Consider the following 16,139-nt stretch of genomic DNA (forward strand, 5'->3'; position numbering starts at 1 on the left):
CATGACAAAAGGGCCTTTAAAACAACTCCAAGGCCTCCACATCTTCTCCTGCTTTTAACACGTGAATAGAAAACGGTGAATATTGTGGTTTAAATCACGATAAAATGCACAAGATTTTGTAGCTTCATTCATTCAGGCAGCTTCGTTGAGTTTAAGATTTTTTTTTTTTTTTTTTTTTAAAGAGAGACATGAGAACAACCACAAAACCTGCCCAGAAAAAGCCCCAACATATAAAAAGTGAGACAAAAAGGCAACGTAATCAGATGTCACTCGTACGACACTGTAACCGTGTTTCTTTCAGCGCTCGTCCATATTAAAGCTGAAAAAACAAATCCAGAGCCCAGCTGGTGTTTGTCAATATTTTATTGATTGTTGTGGTTGGACTCACTTTTCCATGGATCAACATGATATATTTTTTTTTTTATATAACTCCGTGTGGTTTGACTGGGCTGCAGTTGCGAGCTTGTTCACTCTGTTGGCTCATCCACGGCTCAAACAGTCAGGATTTTGTTGTTGTGTTTGCTCGCTTCTCCTGAATATATCCGCCTCTCTGTTGGCATTTGGATCAGTTCCTCTCACTGTCTCGCTTCCCTCTCTGTTTATATGTATCTCATCCGTCTCCGTTCTCTCTCTCTCTCTCTCTCTCTCTCATAGCACTTCCTCCCTCCGTCCCCACGGATCTCCCAGGCACTTTAGCTCTTAACTGCTCTCTCCCTTTTCTCTCACACCCTCCATCCTCCATCTCACATCTTCTCTCTGGTGTCTCAGTGAGTACCAGGCAGGGGCGTCCCTGGAGTGACCTTGGGGGTAATGAGCTCCTGATCACGAGTCAGGAAACCCGGCATTCAACACCCACCCCACCACCCTCCCCTCACCCCATGCAACACACACACAAAAAAAAAAAAGAAAAAGAAGAAAAAAAAAAAAAAAAAAAAAAAAAAAAAAAAAAAGACTACACAGCTATCGTATGCTCAGCCCACAAAGAGAAATAGTATTGGAGAGGCAGGGCAGCGGGGCAGAGGTGCAGATGAAAAGAACCTAGAGAAACTACTTCTTCAAGCTCTGATTTACAACTACCAGACCTCCAAAATAAAGTAAGTGGATTTCTTTTTTTTTCTGGGTGCACACTTACTGATGCATAGCTTTCGTGGGGTAGGTGTGATGTGATTATGAGGTGGTTACTTGAGCAGCCAGGCAAGCAGAAAAGTTTGGATTTGAACTGTATTCTGCGCAGAAAAGACTCAGTGGGATGGATGGTACAAGCACGAAGGCCATTTTTAGTGTGTGTGTTCTTTTGAGTGTGTATCTTGTGTGTATGACTGCCAGGACCGCCGATATCAACCCCTGTTGTGTTAACATTGCTTTAAAAAAAAAAAAAAAAAAAAAAAACTTTGGGTAAAGTTGCGATTAAAAAAAGTAAATTAAAAAAAAAATGTAAGTTTCTCTGGTGATAAACACAATGTTTTGTATTTGTGCATTTTTGCAACTATTTTGCCTTTTGGTAAAATATGAAACAGTGAAAGTAAAGCTTCTGTAGACATGGTCCTAATCGCTTCTTTGTTACTTTTCCCATTTTAAGCAGATTTCTCCCCGGGGCTGTTGATAGGAGATAATAAACATATGAAAAACACAAAAGACTATTAAGCTTGAAATGCTGACAATTATAGCTGCAGATGGAAAAGTAGCTTGTAGACATATTGGGTAAACAATTGGAAAGTCCCAATAATCCAGCAGCCATTGGCTATGGACTGTGGTGTTAAATCATTAACAGGGCCTTTCTCCTCAGTGATTAGACTTCAAACATCCATATGTTTTGTTTATTATCGCTATCAGCCAAATATATGCGAGCCCAATTAAGAATGTCTGTGCATGTGTGCCGGTTGAAGTGGGCCACTTTTTCCCAGGATGTCGTAATTTGGGTCAGGCCTGACTGGAATGACAAACCCCGAGAAGCCGTATTGTATCAGCGCTATGTGGTCCGGCAGACCTTCTGCTTTCGTTGCCATGGCTTTCTCCAGCCCTGGTATAGCAACCCAAGTCAGACCAAACAGTGTTCCTCTCTGTCTTATGGGCATTCCTGCCGTGGACAAAAGCTTTCTCCGGCTCATTCTTGCTCGAAATGAGGTGTCCGCTTCATTTCTTTAGAATCAACACATGGTGTGGTCCTAATGAAAGAGCAGGGGGAGATTAAACATGAGGTGGAGATGAGCTTGAGAAACCAGCTTTGGGTACCGTAGGAAGTCAGAACACAATGTGGATTAAGCTGGATGACAGCCAGCAGGGCCAAACTCATAACACTGCTTCATTTCTAAATAGGTCCTGGCATTTTCCTTCCAAGATGGCCACTTGGAGGCCTTTAAGAGACATTTTACACATTCTGCCCTTTTCTCTTGTTAAACGCTTGCCCCACAGACTTCACCACGTGATCTCGCCTATATGTCAAGACTAAGCACAAAGCCAGTTCATTTCCGTCCGTGTCTTCACAAATGCTTTGACGAGACTGTTCTCCATGGAGGAGCCGAAGCAATAAGGCATAGAATTGCGCTGTTAGGGCCCTGAGAAGTCCGCTCCAGGGGGGAGGGAAGCGCCGTGAATGGAGCCGATTCTCATCTATAGGGCACAAGTAAAGTGAGAGAGAAAGAGAGAAAGAGGGTAGGGGGATGAGGACATACACAAAGATCCTCACATTGAGTGGCTGGTTTATTCTTGTGGGGTACGCACTGACCCCTCACATGTGGGATGAACAGAGTGAGCCTTGATGGGGTCCAGAGGGCCTCCACAGAAAAGGGAGGACAGGATAAAAGAGAGGAATAGAAGAAAAGAGGAGGGGAGGAATGCCAGGAGAGAGGCCTGTCAAGGCAACATCCCTCATTACATCCAGTTTGAAACATCATCGTGCAGAATTTGTTGGAGCTGGAAAACCTAACAATGCGACTTTTATAGGACGATTCAGGTGTATTGAAGCTTGTGCCTTATTTTTTACAACTGTGACCACCATTCCTCTTGGCAGTAAGTGACCCAGGAGCATGGTGGAAGGGCTAAAAGAAGTCAGACACAGGCAGTCACACAATGATTCTGGCTCTACAGTGACACTATGGAGATGAGTCTAGTTTCTAATATGTCTCAAGCTCCAATAACACTGGATCCTCCACCTCCCAGAATGCATTCTAATAGCATCTTTCGTTAAACCTTCCCTTATTATCTCACTCTCATGTTCTCGTTTCCTCCAGGACCGAAGAAGACACAGTTTACAGACTCACTTCCTGGTTCAGTTTTTGACCTCTCTTACTTGCCGTAGTCGTATGTTTTCCTGTGCATCATTTTGGGTGCCTTCAGGTTAAGTTTCAGTCTTTCTGACCACGTGACGGCTTTCCCTGTTGCGCTGTTTTACAGAAGTTGTTGTGCAGTGTACAAAAACTACGAAAATAGTTATGTAAAACTGGAATTATCCTTTAAAAATAGTCCTTCAGGAAATGCAGAGGTGAAAACAATCACATTGCCTGGGCTTGCCCCAGAAATTGAACCCCTTTCTTTCATTTATTCAGCTGTGGCAATAAGCAGTGACTGCAGCCGGACCAGCTCCTGAGGCTGCTGGGTTAATAGTCATGTGTGGAAATGCACATGTTCTCATGGAGACGTCAAGCAAGCAAGCTATCTCATTACAGGCCTGGGCGAGACAATCAAAGCTGTCTGCAGAACCTCTAAGCTGGTGATGAGAGAATGTTCCTCTTGTGTGGTGTTGGTCCCCATTGTGTGAGGGAGCCCATTGACGGGGCCACTAATGCCTTTTGTGAGGGAATTCAAATACACGAGTCAGGGTTCGTGTTCTTGCACACAAGTGTTTTGAGGCATGTTGTGAATCCCTCAGTCGCTTTTTGATCACCATCTTCGCACCATAAATAAAAAAGGTCCTCATTTCTTTCCTTCCTTAAATTCTACTTTTCCAGTGGAAAAACAAATATCTAATTGTGGCCCGCATCTCTCCGCTCCGCTGTTGACTTGATGACTCTGATGTTTGATCCTCTGAGAGCTAATGATAACCTGAGGCTTTCCACTATAATCATTCAGCTCAATAGTGTCCCACTCAGTCACACATCCACCCACACACCCACACACACGCACAAACTGTCCCCAGGCCAGTCGGTAGGTGACTGAAAGAAGAGAGGGCAAAAGTCAGAGGGCTGCAACTTAAGTTCTGCACCTTCTGAGAAAGTAAACAAACTCACAACAACTACACATTAAGATAATAAAGTTGACAAAAAGTCAACTTAAAGGTCCCATATTTTACATTTCTCTGGTGTTTATATCCATAAGAAGAAATGCAGTATTTGTGGTTTTGATTATCAAAAACCATTTCAATGTAGTTTTACATCTCCTCTCTCAGGCTTTTCTCTGGCAACAACAGGTCAGTGAGCCAATCAGAAGGGAGGCTCAGAGCCTCTTTTCTGATTGGCTCACTGTGTCAGAATACAATAAAAATATAGCAGATTTCCGGTAAACACTCAGAGGGCGGGGCTTGGGGCATGGCTGAGGGTGGTGACTGCTTTGTTGTGACATCACATAGTTACAGAAGTCCTGACGGCTCGTTTTAAGGCTCAGTTTCTGAATACAGGCATTTCTCTGTGGACTGAGCGCTTTGATGTTACTTGACATATTTCATATGTATTAACATAGAGTCTAGACCTGCTTTATAATCAAAAAAGACATGGACATCTCTCATTATACAATAGGGGACTTTTAATATGTGTTTTTCTACTGTTTCTGGCATCCATTGTCAGATATGAAATTCTTGTACTGGCATCTTGAAACTTGAAACTGCGATCCATCACAGTGAACATTAATTGTTTTTGCCAAACTTGCATTGTTGTTGTTGTTGTTGTTGTTGTTACCTTTTAGATGAAGCTGTGCTTAGTCTCCGTTAATGAAAATGACAAGATAACACTCGCTCTGCCTGCTGATTCTCACTCCATACAGAAAGGAAAGGAATGTAAATGAGCGGCTGCCTGGAGCAATTTGAAAAAAATAAAACATCCAAAAATATACTTTATTGCACTGATTCAAAAACATTCAGCAAAAATGTCACATGACACATTATCTCCTCTTAAAGTCAATATGGTGAACGTGTTGGCAAGGAGCAACAGTCCAGTATTCACTCTCATTCAGCTCCTGAGAGACATATACAGCTCTTTCACAGCTAAATGCTCTATAACTTTGTCTTTGTCTGCTGTTTGATGCTGGGCAGGTCGTGTACAATGGTTTTTTTTTTTTTTTAAAGATTCTTCTTTTGTCTGCAGCTGCTGAAAATGAGGTTGATGAAACAATGAGCTTGAAGAGACTTAAAAAGCTCCACAAAGCCGAGGTGAAACTGCAGAGTTAGGTGATTAATCCTTGTGGGTTTGTCACTACAAGCAACCCCCTTTCACATTACACACAGTGATCTGACCCATTTGTAGTATAAAAAATATCGTTTAGAGCTACTTTAAGATGGTATAATATGTAATTAAGGAGCTAAAACTTGTAATTTTGCATGTTTGCTTGGCTGCAATTTGGATATCACACACGCACCTTAAACAGTTCCTGTAGCATGCAAGATAGAAGCTTTGGACAAAGCGGGAACAGTTGTGTATCTTTAGCAAATGTCATACAGGGAATACGGGTCCTCAGGGTGCTCCCCTACCCCTAATTTGCGTGTCCGGGCTTCCGAGTGTGAAGCACAAGGGAATGGGTAGTGTTTGTATTCCTCTAAAGAACTGAGGGATGATTTTGTCTCTTACGCACCTTGTTGTCAGAGAAAGAGAGAAAAAGTTAGAAACTGAGACAAAGAGGAACATAAATGTCTGGATATTAGCATGATCATGGTCATTTGTCTGTGAATCTTTTACCTGAGAATAACACGTGCAACGGAAATGAAACCACGCCACGTTATCGACGTGGAAAACTTTCTCCCCCAATGCAGAGCCTTGCTAAATGGCTCAAAGGTAAACCCTAAGGGGGGTATTAAATAACATACAGCCAATACGCTGCCAAAGCCCTGCCTAAATGCTGCAATCTATTGGCTCAATCAATGCAGCCTCATTTTATTTAGGGTCACTCTGTGGCTTGCTTTGTTGCCAGGAGTGGATTCGACCTGGCCGGCAGAGTTATTAGCAACATTATAATTATTCCCATAGAGAGTATTTGAATCTTGTAAACAGTGTATAGGTTCTAAAAGGAAATAATAAAAAGCATTTAGAGACGCATGGCAGCTGGTCTCTTACTCACAGGGATTTGTTGTGATGTGGCCACTGATGTTGAATGGAAGGTTAAATTGATCGTGAGCATCACTGTGGAAGAACCGCCTGCCACTTAGTGTCTCTATTCCAATCCCACTGCTAATTGGATTGCTAATGGTAATGTTGCACTGAGGCGACAAACTTCTCTGATTAGAAAGGTTTGTGTAGTTTATTGTCAAATTCAGATCACATGAAGGGGAGATTTCCTAGTATTACTCTCTTTAACTGATTCAATAAAATTACATGTTGAGGATAGAAAATCTGCCCTTTCCCTCTTGCAGCTCTTTTTTTTTTTAGGCCAAACAGTGGTTACCAGGCTGCTTAAAGCACCAAATCTTCAATACTTAATTCCAGAATTATTTCAAACAGTTTATACAGCCTCCTTATGCCAAAGGGGGTGTCTAATCCTTGGTTAAATCTCAGCAGGTTTTAATCTGGTCCAGTGGAGAGTTTCTTCCTGTTCCTCCCTTGAGGCGCCACATTCTGGAGAAAGTATGATTTGGAAAGTTAAACACCTATGATGGATGGGGAGAGGATTAGATTGGCCCACTCTATGTTTGCAAACACCAAGGATGGTTTTATGTCCACCCACCAATAAGTGATTAGAAACCGGGATCAGTAAGGGAGGGTGGGAGTGTGCTTAGCAAAGCCCCAAGGAAGAAAGGGCTCTGTCAGGCACTTGTTACTCGGCCTAGATACTCTGAAATGTGTGTGCATGTCGCAGCTATCCGTTCAGTTGTGAATGAATCAATCATTGGAAGGACAGAATTGTCCCTACCAATATTTGAGTGAACTCGTTAGCACTATGTTTGAAGGGAAGTCATATTAAATCATTCCACCCTCCAAGAGGTTAAGTGTCCAAGACAACTGATTTAGCCATGCTCGTATTTCATTGACTGAAAGGGCGGGGGCTATCTGAAGGCTCATGTCATGTGACAATATTACAGTGGTATCCAACGTCACCAGAAAAATGTCAACTGATGTTATTTAACCATGTTGGCTAGCGTTAACTAGCAAGCTAACCCTGACTTCTGTCTTCTGTAGGCTAGCAGTCAGGCTGCTAGCAGGGATAAACGTAAAATGGTGGATATATCGAAGCATGAGTTTCATTTCTGTCGAATTGATCACCATGAATACTATGACTTTTTTAATGCCTTACTATACTATGACGATTTATTTATGGGGCAGCACGGTGAGCAGTGGTTAGAACTGTCGCCTCACAGTTATAAGGTTCTAGGTTCGAACCCTGGGCAGTTTGCATGTTCTGCCTGTGCTCACATGTGTTCTCTCCAAGTCCTCCGACTTCCTCCCGCAGCCCGAAGGCATGCACATTAGGTTTACTGGCGACTATAACGCTTTACTATACTATGACTTTTTATGCCTCACTATACTTTGATGTTTTCATGCCTTACTAAACAATGATTTATTCAAGAGGTGGCATGGTAATACAGTGTTTAGAACTGTTGTCCGACAGTGAGAAGGTTCTGGGTTTGAACCCCCGGCCTGGGGCCTCTCTGTGTGGAATTTGCATTTTCTCCCTGTGCGTGCTTGGGTTCTCTCCGGGTATTCTGGCTTCCTCCTGTAGTCCAAAGACTTACACATTAGGTTAAGTGGCAACTCTTACTGACTTTTTATTCTTTACTAAACTATGACTTATTCGTGATGTGCCAGGGTGGTGCAGTGGTTAGAACTGTCGCGCCACAGTGAGAAGGTTCTGTGTTGAAACCCTGCGCATGGGCCCTCTTCGTCTGAAGTTTGCATTTTCTCCCTTTGCCTGCGTTTGACGACTTTTTTATGACTTAGTATATTATGACTCATGAAATGTATATGACAGTGATGTTTCCATATGTGTCATCTATAGGGGGATATACTGACATATGACATATATACATCCTCTGGCTATATGAAGATATAAGTTTATAACATATGAAACACTCACTTATGTAACATATGTCTATAATATAAATAGACATACTAAAATACACATTTCTATTAGCTAGACATATACTGTATGTCAATATATGATCTTGGTCTAATTTTTAACAGGTTTCATAAGTAATTTTTACATATAAATTTTTATACTTTAAATACATATATGCTTTTACTTCATATGAACAATATTACTATGTGGAAATTCAACACATATACATATATTACATTTGCGTATGGGCATTCCTGAATGTAAATTCAGATCTTATATGTTAATAAACCATTTAGTTGACGGCATCAAAAAGCCAGTCCCTTTGTTTAGGAGGGGTGGCAGGTTTGTTGTGTCCCTGACCAATGTTTAGACCAAACCTATGCCCTTGGATTCAATTATGCATCGTGAATCCCTGACTTGAGAGTAGAAAGTTTCTTCCACATGGAGGCAAAAGGAAGACGGAGGAGTTAGAGGAGAGAGTCGAGTGGGAAGGCATTGGGAGAAAGGGAGAGAGGTGAGAGAGAGAGAGAATCATTAGTCATATCCATTAGTATTCCATCCACAGCTTGTGCTGTGAGACAGCCGGTCTGTCCAAATAAACAACCAGCAAAGGGGGGATGCCTCATTATAACTTCTACCCTTTTTTCTCACCCGGAGTTCACATTCCGTCTGACCATAAACACCAGGCCAGGGCTGTGGCCTTGCCCTCTGTCTCCGCTGGAGTTTAGAGTTGTTAGCGGGGCTGGTAAAGGAACATTTCACATGCTGTTCTGTACACGACGAAGACAAGTAGAGTACAAGGCAACATCCTGGGAGACGGACAACAAAAACACAATGCGAATTCTTATTGTTTAGCCCTCTGAGTGTTTTGGATTTATGCCCTCTTCCTCCTCATGCATTGCCTGCCTTGAGACGTCTTGTCTTTATGCTGCAACAACACCAAAAAGATCCCAGTGCTCCCAGAAGGAGGCAGTTGCACTCATCTGGCACTAAAATATTGAACATAAAGAGGCTTTGACACAACCTTTGCCAGGCTTCCATTAACATGTAGCCCAAGGTTTAAGCAAATATCTTTCTAGGCGAGTGAAAATACAAATCAGTGCATCAAATACCTTTATGTGAAAACATCCATGAGGACATGACAAGCTTATATAATTAATGGAGGATGAGTAACTCTGATTTATTAAGGCATATCACTGCTGCTTCCCACATAAGATGGCATTTGGGATTTTTAATGAATTAATATGTCTCTCTGATCTATATGCACCCTCTGGTATTTTTATCATGGTGATACAAAAGTGGGTGCAATGCAACAAGAGACCCCTCAGGACCCTCCTCAACACCGCTGTTATTTTAAGTCCTTATTTTTGGAAGCAAAGGGCCAGGTACTTCAACCACAAGGTGTATTCGCAATATCAGATGCAGTCTATTGCATATTCCCTTTTATTGCCTCCACTGGCCATCTATCCCTCCTCAGCCAAGCATACATTTCTGCAAAAAATTCATCCATCTCCACTCAGATTATGCATAAAGTAAAAACGGGCATAAAAGCAAGGAGATGGAAATGTATGTATGTAATGTAAGAAATGTCCTTGGACGCCGTCTGACCACCTTTATGCTCTCAGTAAAAGGGCAGAGCACAAAAGCTTGTCCCTGGAGCAGCACCCTAACAAGTACCCTTTCTTTCTGAACCTCTACCATCTGTACCTCGGAAAGTTCAATTACGTACCCGAGTGACCTTTAAATATTATCATTGGGGTATATAGAGAAAACCAGAGTACTGCCTTCATTTGAACTCCCTTACACAGCAGTTATGTGGTCCTCTGTCTCTTCACTCTTGGCATAGGGAGGCTGTTGGCTGACCAGCCAGAGGAGCGAGTTAGTGTTGTGACTAGGACATGATCCCGCACCAGCTTTCCACCCACCAATGTTGCCAACTGGGATCAAACTAACAGCTGGACACTGAACCCTCTTTGCAGTGGTGGACAAGTATTCTTTTTTCTTTCCCCTGTACCATACGGGTGCTTTAATCAGCACACTGCCTTAACAGACCTTAAGAACATGACATTTAACCTTTACTTCAGGGTGAACTGGAACTAATTTCTACTCTAAAGTATCAGAAACTGCTTTGTACCTTTATGTTTGGTCAAAGGTACAAAAGGTTGAGCAAAAAGGTCCATTAATTCAAAATGTAAAGTAGACTCATTTTTTGCTGACGGCTGCTATACAAGTACCAGAGGATCACAATGGATTTAAATGTCTCATATTGTATGAAGTCTTTTTTGATTATAAAACAGGTCTAGGTTCTATATTCATATTGTGAAAGTATCACAGTGCTCAGTCCACAGAGAAATTCACACAGCCTGTATTTAGAAACTGAGCCTTACAACGAGCCATCAGGACTTAACTTTGTGAACTTGGTTTGCTCTTGGTTTTCATGCAATCTGATATATTTTCATTCGATCATTCAGAAAGGCCAGCTAATCGAACAGTGGCTCTGAGCCTCCCTTCTGATTGGCTCACAGACCTGTTGTTACTAGAGCTCCAGAGAGAAGCCTGAGAGAGGAGATGTAAAACTACATTCAAATGTTTTTTTGTACTTAAAACCAAAAAGATATCTTCTTATGGATATCACAACTTAAAAGAAAAAGTGTAAGATATTGGACCTTTAACTTTCAACTTTATCGTCTTAAGATATGTGCATGTGTTATGTTTCTCCAGTCATTTATTTTACAGTGAAATATTATTTCCCACAAATCAAAGCCAGAAATATTACATTTCTGCTCAGTATGGACAATTGTACCTCTCTGTAACTCTTCTGACTGTGTCCACCCTACAGAGACAACCAGCTCTGCACTCGAGTTATCGAATTAACTGTATGTCAGTTTTGGGCCCTTGTGTGCTCTTTTCAGCCAGGGGGAAACTACCTTGACTGCAGTGGCTTGTCTGACACACATTAAAGTAAAATAGGGTGTCAGCGGAGGCAGTAGCCCCAGCCACACTCTGCAGTGTTCGTACACGAGGACTGGATGTTTCCTCTGACTGTTCTAATGCTCAGTGGCAAGTTGAAAGGTCATGTTTAATGCCCTGGGCTGTGACTGAGGGCAAAAGCCACTTCCACTCCCTCCTCCACCTCCCTCTTCCCTCCTCTTAACCCCTACACCCACCCCACAGCTGAGCACAGCCAGAGTCATGTAAAGGCTACTGGCAAGAGTGCAGCAGCAGCAGCAGCAGCAGCAGCAGCAGCAGCTTACCGAGTGGTGTTCTCATTTTTGAATGGGAACGACTGGATCTGTCCACGCAGCAAAATGGAGCTCCGCTTATTTATTTGTAAATTGTGTCACATATAGTGTCGCCACAGTTATGGTTTGGTAAATAAAGCCGGAGCAAATGGTGTTTTGTGCAGATGAATGTAGACAATGACAGCAGTAGGCATACAGGAAATGTGTTGGGGTGCGTCCCTGATGGATGGAAACAGCTTATTGCAGAGGAAGACTGATGGTGAATAGGATGGATCTGTGAGTTGGACTTCAGCAACCACTGCACTCTGTGTGTGTGTGTGTGTGTGTGTGAGCAACAAGACTAAATGATGGTTGGAAAGGAGTAAATACAATTTCATACAGTGGATACCTTTATAGCTTCAACTCTCTTTAGCGTATGTGGCTTTTTGGAATATTGGATTGTCCAGTGTCCTATTTTATAACGCCACTGCAGCAGATAACACAGTAAAGTTGCTTGTTTTTAATTCAGCTGGCAAAAAAAGGGATTCCAACTGATTCTCAGAAACCTCTTAAGCTGAGGAATCTGCCGCTGAACTTCAGCGTCGTTTGCATCGGCCCCACGAACCGACCGACAAGCTGCAGCCGATTTTTATTGGGGAATAAATTAGGCGGTGTGAACGCTGTGTATTGAATTCCCATCAGCCTCTCCGGCTGACGTCAGCGGACCTCAGGCGGTGGATCTCTGCGGCGCTGCATGTGACCTCCTCGGTGACTGCTCTCCACTTAAAACTCCAAACCCCCTCTCAAAACACACAAACAGACACACGTACACACTGTTTTGTTACACCCCTGAGAACTGGATGCCAATTATATACCAATTATCTTCTTCTTTTTTTTTTCTTTCTATTTTTCCTTTTCAAGACAAGGGTGTCACATATACAAAGTTATTTACATGTTTATTAAGTTTGGTGTTAAGGCAAGATTTCAGAGGACTCTTTGGGAAAACAGGTGTTCAATTAACTTTGAGCCAGCTGGTATCAGAGATGTTTTAAAGCCGACTGCTTAAGTTGTTTGCTGTCTTTTCTTTATTTTTCTCTCTCTCTCTTCGGTGACTGACACTCAGACAATGCATCATCTAGTACTGGCTGGTCTAATGATTGTTAGTCACAGATCAGCAGTTCGCTCTGGAGAGCAAGGCCAGACTCAATGAAGAACTGTTTGAGTGTTTCCAGACTCTACAGGTTATAGATTGGACTTTATCTCTTTCCAGGAAACTTAGCCGTGGGAGACAGTGCTAGATGAAAGCAATGCGCCATGTTGGCCATCTCCTCGTGCCAAATGGCCCCAAAGACAATGCAATAAAAGTGAAGGATTTGCTTCGGCCAGAAGTCATGTCCTTGACAGATCAGGGATGTCCAATCTTCCTCTGTCCACCACTCTCAGTAAATAACTTTCCCCCTGCTTCCTCGATGGCTGGAAATAAGACTGTCACCGGGTCCTGGAATATAGTGCGTCGCAAGCTATGTTTGATTCATTGAGGGCCGCGAGGAGCCTGGCAGAGTAGGAACTGAGTGACACTATCATTGCGAACTGGAGTAAACAAGTTAAAAATAGCGGTCTCTCTCTGTCGTAGAGGGGTTTCTACGCTGCTTTCCTCGCAGTTTGCATAGAGACACAAGACAAACAGGTTATTATCTTCTAACCACAAAATATTAACAACGCTAAGAATGTTCAAGATGTCAGGGCCGTGTCATGATAATTAGTTGTTGCCTCTTTTGTCTTAATTATGTTGTATTCTTCTGTAACTCCTCTGCAGAAACCATGAAAATAAATAAAGAAGGATGACTTGTACCCAAATTATTTATTTCATGTAAAACAGTAGTAACCCAAACATTTCCAATTAATTAATGCTTTAAAAAGTCAAACAAAATATTAAACAGAAAAAAGAAAAAATTAAATAAAGCAAAACTAGAAGGGAAGGGAGAGCACAGACCTCCAACCAGGCCAGTGTCAAACAACATACACCAGACGTCAGAGAAAACATTTTAATTTATAGTAAATGATCCCGGATCTGAACCTAAATTGAATGGGTTCTGCCCTGTCCCATGTCCCATCCCTACATCAAGTTTGGTGCAAATCAGTTCAGTACTTTTTACGTAATCCTGCTGACAGACAAACAAGTCAAGTTCAGTTTGGGGACAACCAATAGAATCAATCAAAATCAAGTCCAGTATTAACTCTCCTTTCGCTCTCTGTTGCTCTTTTCCAATTCCTGTGGGAAATATTTGGCTGTTCAGCTGCTGGACAATTCACTATGTTCACCAGCTAGCCGCCAACTTTGTCTGTTACACAATGTAGAACCAAAACAATGAGTTTAAAGATGGTAACCTCCCGCTGAACTCAAAGGTCTGGTGATAATTCTGTGTGGGGTTGTCAGTACGCCTTACATGTGGTCATTTGACCTGCTGGTAAAATCCAAAAGACTGGTTAACGCAGCTTCAACTCGCTCTACAGTGGTTCCTCATTAAAAGAAGTCAAAAGCGAGATTGTGAGAACTGGATTCAAATCCTGCAAATCTTAAACCTTTTGTTTCCCTTTACACCAAAAATACACAAAATAAATGGTAAAATAACCAAATGCTTGTGAAGCATTCATTGATCTGTGGTTGGCGAAGATAAAGGGCAAGTGAAGTGAAGGCTTCATGTTTCATATTTAAGCTTCTCCCCGTTTTGACACATTTTCTGAGAGACGTGTTTTAGAGGTTCTTGCACTGCGCCGGTATTTCATGCCTGTTTGACTGAATGAATTTTGATGGGCTGCTGGGGTCCAGGCGTCTTTAGCAGTCCCGACAAGCCTTTGTTCTTTCCCTGTTTTCGTGTCTGATCCCCAACAGCCCACGGGGGGAAAGAAAAGCTCAGAAAGCCTTTTCTGTTTGATCAACTTCTAACATATTTGAACAATTTAGGCAGGGATGAGTGCAGGTAATTCAAAGCCTTCCAAAAGTGTGTTTTGGGAAGATGAGAAGACGCGCTGGTTCACAAGGAGTAGTGGAGAAAATCTTTTTTTTTTTTTTCATTTCTGTGCTGCTGCTGACTCCAAAACTACCCATCAACATGGATGATATTTTTAAATGAAGCCCTAATGCAGCTGACACCTTCCACCCACAAAGAAAAAAAAAACATCTGAAATGATCCCATCTCCCCCCAGAACCATCTCTATACCTTTTCTCTGCTTCCCTTTCCTAAGGCAATAACTTATTTCACCCAGCAGAGGCCAGTGTGTAGTTGATGAGGTCATTCACTCAATATGACAGCCACACTGCAAAAAAAAACCAAAAAAAAAAAAAACACCTTTTGAACACCTTCACATGGAGGTCACACTGAAGAGAGAGCACCATGGATATCATTTAACTCAGTCTAAGCGCAAAGAAATCAATGGGACATCGAGCAGCAGGAAAACAAAGACACATACACACGGTGTTTGATGGTGAGGTGAGGTCACGTTAAAGCAATCTCCAGGGTTGTTTGAGGAGCCAGTGGTAGAGAGAGAGAGAGAGAGAGAAAGCCCAGTTCAATATTGTCATGAAAGTACATTAATGGTGGTGGGGAGCCATTAAATACAGTTGCTGCAACAGAATGCAGATGAGAGGTCAGGGGTATTATGGATAGATCATGAGAGCCCTCTACTGACAGTTAAATCAAAAGATTCCAGTATCACCATCAAAACAAGAAGTCTCCTGTTTCCAATTGCTGTTGCACAGTAAGAAGAAAAATAGACTTTACTGAATATGTATGATTATTTCCTGTGGTTGGGGTTGTTTTTTTTTGTTTTTTTTTACCCTCCTCTATGATGAGAATTGAAGTAAGACTGGGAAATTCTAATAATCATTTAGCACTAACATGTTATTTCAGACACCCACTTACTGCTATAAAACGACTTAGTGATCTGAAGGGAGGTGTGGAGGGGATAAAGAATTCAGTGGGAATATGCTGGAGTTGTTAGCAGCCTTTAGGAGTGACCAGTGGTTTAGTTCAAATGATGATCTTTACTCTGAGTGATTCAGTCTCACTCACGGCTTTCAGATACATTAACTGCCGCAGATTCTCCTGTTTCTGGAATTTGAAACAAGAATTTGTCTGCATTTTAAAGGTCCAATATTGTATAAAGTGAGATTTCCATGTATTTCTTTATTATAAAGCAGGTCTAGCTTCTATATTAATACTGTGAAAGTATCAAAGCGCTCAGTCCACAGAGAAATGCACACAGCCTGTATTCGGAAACTGAACCTCAAAATGAGCTGTCAGGACTTCTGTAACTTTGTGACGTCACAACAAAGCAGTCACCAAGCCCCGCCCACCTGGGCCCAGCATCCAACCTGGCAGGATTTAGTTTCTCTGAGTGTTTACTTGTAATCTGCTAGATTTTTTTTCAGTCACTCAGAAAACAGTCAGCCAGTCAGAAGAGAGGAGGCTCTGAGCCTCTCTTCTGATTGGCTCACCAACCTGTTGTTACTAGAGCTCCAGAGAGAAGCCTGAGAGAGGAAATGGAAAACTACATTGAGATGTTTTTTTGTACTTAAAACGTACAAATATATCTTCTTATCGATTAACACTTTAAATAAAAACACCAGTAAAGTGTAAAATACCGGACCTGAAATCAAGTGAACTTTTCTAACTAAAATTGGATAAATGTGTTTTCAATTATTCAAGAAAAATTCGATCCAGC

General features: G+C 42.0%; 1 protein-coding gene across 1 annotated transcript in view; it reads left to right on the forward strand.

Moving 5' to 3' along the window:
- The first annotated feature begins 978 nt into the window (after positions 1-978).
- The window catches only part of ptn (pleiotrophin), a 54,197-nt gene continuing 39,036 nt past the window's right edge, over positions 979-16,139 (forward strand). Inside the window, exon 1 of the mRNA XM_022749259.1 lies at positions 979-1,094. The gene's annotated coding sequence lies outside the window, so the exon portion shown is untranslated. The remainder of the gene's footprint in view (positions 1,095-16,139) is intronic.

Source organism: Seriola dumerili, unplaced genomic scaffold (genome assembly GCF_002260705.1).
Source record: "Seriola dumerili isolate Sdu_G_001 unplaced genomic scaffold, Sdu_1.0 BDQW01000138.1, whole genome shotgun sequence".
Taxonomy (NCBI): Eukaryota; Metazoa; Chordata; class Actinopteri; order Carangiformes; family Carangidae; genus Seriola; species Seriola dumerili.